This window comes from Nicotiana attenuata, unplaced genomic scaffold (assembly GCF_001879085.1).
Source record: "Nicotiana attenuata strain UT unplaced genomic scaffold, NIATTr2, whole genome shotgun sequence".
Taxonomy (NCBI): Eukaryota; Viridiplantae; Streptophyta; class Magnoliopsida; order Solanales; family Solanaceae; genus Nicotiana; species Nicotiana attenuata.
This window is the reverse complement of record NW_017670601.1, coordinates 83,918-87,689: the sequence shown is the minus strand read 5'-3', so window position 1 is coordinate 87,689 and position 3,772 is coordinate 83,918.

The window sequence follows — 3,772 nt, the reverse complement described above, 5'->3', positions numbered from 1 at the left end:
GAAGGAAGCCAAGAAGAGTCCAATTCTGAGGAAGAAAGTGAGCTTTACTTCGACGAATCAAGAATAGAACATCCGCCAACCGACTCCATAATTGTTAGAGATGCCAAGAAAAATGTGGAATTAGAGTCAACCGGTAGAAATGCAAATGTGGTTGATATTGACTCTAATCCGGGGGAAAAAGAGGATGTCACAATAGAAAAATTGCAAAGTGAAGGCTTCAAGTCACATTCCAAGCATTTTTCAACGTTGGAATTGTGTGGTGATATGGAAATTGAACTACACGATTCAATGAGGGATTTCGAGGAGGAAAGGCAACAACCATAAATTTTACAGTTTGAGGAAACAAGAAAACAAAATGACATCCCTCACATGAGAGCCAAGAAGTGCAAAATGAAGAATTTAAGGCTTGGCTTGATCATCAACTTACCACCCCCCCATCGCTCGTGGTCACAAGCTTGATTCTAAGTTAGGTGCCCAGTTCATATCATCCAAGTGGCGAGAAAAGTGGTAAAGTTGTTTTGCGTCGTGCCACGACGTTAAATGCGGCGCTTGGTGGGAGGCATCGTTTTTCAAAATTTTTAGTCATTTTTGAAATTTTATTTATTAGAATAGCTTAGTATATTATTTGTAACTAATATGCCAAGTATTAGATTTTTTGGAGTTGATTTGAGCAGGTCAGAGTGACCCGGAGAGCCAAAACCAGTAGCTATTGAAAGTTGCAAGGCAACTTTCGCATTTGCAAAGTTCCCCAGTCGCAATTCCCGAATTTGTTTCGCAATTGCGAAACCAGTAGGACTAAGTGACCTTCGCAATTGCGAAGTGTCTGTCGTATGCGACTTCTGAGAGTTAAAATCAGATTTTTGCTCATTTTGAACACAAATTGAACAAAAACGACTTAGGCTCTAAAACTCTTGTCTTCCTCACTCTCCTCACTGTATACTCCTCATTGCAGGGATCCAGGTATGAAAGCTCAATCACTCTCTCTTCTTCTTCGTCTTCATCTTCTCCTTTATTCTTCTTGATTTTCTGAAATCCTAGTGCTTAAATGGGTATCACCCTCTGCCCAAAATGGTTCAAAAATGTTTTCAAAACGTACATTGATTTCTGGGGGAGGTTGGTTGAGAGTGTGTGATGATGTTCATTGTAAAAAATTGGGGAAGCCTGAGTACCCAACGCTTATCATATAGAAGTGAAGTTTCTACGCTTTTTCTGTGTTCGATAAAAGGCCCGAATTAAATTCTTGGCCGAACCATTGACATTTTCTGATTCATGGTCGTCTATGAAGTTTAATGCATGATTTATGCTTGAATAATGATTGGGTTCGTTAAAAATTACTTGGATTGAAAAATTTTAGGGCTAAAAATCTGTTCTCTGAAAAAGGTGAGGCTGGGGACGATGGCATCGCAATTGCGAAGGCCTTTTCGCATTTGCGATTTCGCATTTGCGAAAAGGTGATCGCAATTGTGAAAAACTCAACTCCCAGCTACCTTTGCAATTGCGAAGATTTCATCGCAAATGCGAACTCAGCAGTCTCCAGTCTTCTTCGCAATTGTGAGGTATTTTTTCGCAAATTCCAAGCCTGCTGATATCGCAATTGCGATAATTTGTTGGGAATTGCGATATCAGAGAGTTTACATCTGAAAATCTGAAAATCCTGGAATTTTTTCTAAGTCTGAGTTTCGACAGTCCGATAATTCTTTTAGCATATTTGAGTCATTTTGCACTATTCTTCACAGCCATACGATATTTTCACTCTTATCACTTATTGACAGGTACTATAATTTGAAAATGGGCTCGAACTCTGAAGGACCGTCAAGTGACAACTCCGTGGAAGCTGAACAGAACTTTGACCAAGACCGGTTCTTGTCATTGGCGTGTCATGAACGGTACTTTGAGAACCTGATCTCGAAGAAGGTGCTCCCGGAAAGCGGTATAGTGATGGACGATGTCCAGGAACGCCTTCCCGAGTTCTATCAAAGGCTAATGGACATGGGATGGAACTGTTTTGCCCCTCAACCTTGCCAAGAAAATGAGCATTGAGTGAGGGAGTTATACGCCAACCTCCCAGCCATCAAGCTAAAAAAGCCCAAGATGAGAATTCGGGGCAAAATGGGGCACTTTGGGGCTGAAACTGTGAATGACTTCTATCATTTGCCAAACCATGACATGACCCCATTCAAGCAAAAAGACTGTGCGTCATGGGAGTGGTTGGTGTCCAAATTATGCCCGGGTGCAGATGTTCCATGGGCAGCTGAGAAGAAGGAGATCACATCAAAAGAATTCACTACCGAAGCGAAGATATGGCTGGCCATCATATGCAGCCGTATTTCCCCTGTTTCAAACATATGGAACGTCCCGATCACAAGAGCTCAGATGATAGCCTGCATCCTTGACGGTATTCAGCTTAATGTTGGTGAACTCTTCATCAATGAACTGAGGGAGTATCGGATGCAGAACAGTCCTTCATTGATATTCCCATCGCTTATCACTGAGCTGTGCCAGCTTGCTGGGGTGGAAGAGGCTCCAGGGGACAATTGGATAGATCCGGCAAAGCCGATGCATCCGTTGAAGAAGAGAGGAGAGGGCGGCGCAGTGAAGAGCAAAAAGAGAAAGATGGGTTCTTATTCTCAGGTAGATCCGAGTAATCAGCCATCATGCTCTGCAGGAAGACCATTTAATATGCTTAGTGACGAGATGCGAGTGATTCGCGAGTTAGTAGTTGGCCTTACCCAACTGGGGAGACATCTGAGGGACCTGCTTACATTTCAAAGAAAGAGTTCAAAAAATACATTGAAGATGAAGCAGGGGGATCACCTCAAGGCACTGGAGAAGGCATAAATTGAGCTGGCCAAGAAGCATGGTGAGTTGAGCAGTTCCTATAGCAGTCTAGAAAAGGCACACACCCAGATGGTGAAAAGGGAGAAGAAACGAGACAAATTTTGTACTCGCATGTGGAAGGGTGTGAAGGGGCTGTGGAAGGTCCTAAAGCCTCAGGACCGGATACCATCGACCTGGGCTGTGGATGATGATGATGTTCCCGTTGCTTGGCCCGAGGAAGAAGGAGAAGAGGATGATTCTGACTCAGACAGCGAGGAGAGCACTTGATGCAGTATTTTCAGGGAGCACTTTCCACCATTTTTACTCTATCATGTTTTGTTGCATTGGGGACATTGCAACATCTCTAGTTGGGGGTGGCTTCTTGTATAACTGTTGTTCTAGTATAATTGTGGATATACGGAAGATTGGTACTGTGATTGTTTTCATTTTGTTGTTAGTATATGTTCATGTGATGTGTTATATTAGTACGCTCATTAGCTTCTTAATTTTTGGGTTAGCTTCTTAATTTTTTTTATATAGTATGTTTTATTAGTGGCAATATCCTTGGTTTTCTTTATTCCACGGTTCTTTTTCCAAGGATGCCAATTTTCTTCTTGAACCGGGTAATTGTAGAAAATTTTTGTCGACTTTTCCCGATGATGGATAGATAGACAAATTTCTTAAGGGAATTAGTCTTGTAGTTAGAATTAGCTTTTGTTAATTTAGGAAAAATAAATGGTTTGAGTTGGGGTTTGTGCCCATTGACCAAGTTGTGGCTAGCTTGGACCAATTTAATTTAAACCTCGGCATATGGATCTTTGATTGTTGAAAAAGAAAAGTAATTGAAGTAGAAATGTCATGACTTTTAGACTCAAATTTTGGCCCTCTGATTCACTAAATAGCTTCATATGCTATATGCAGCCTCTTTGAGTCATTGGTTTCAATTGGAATTTTT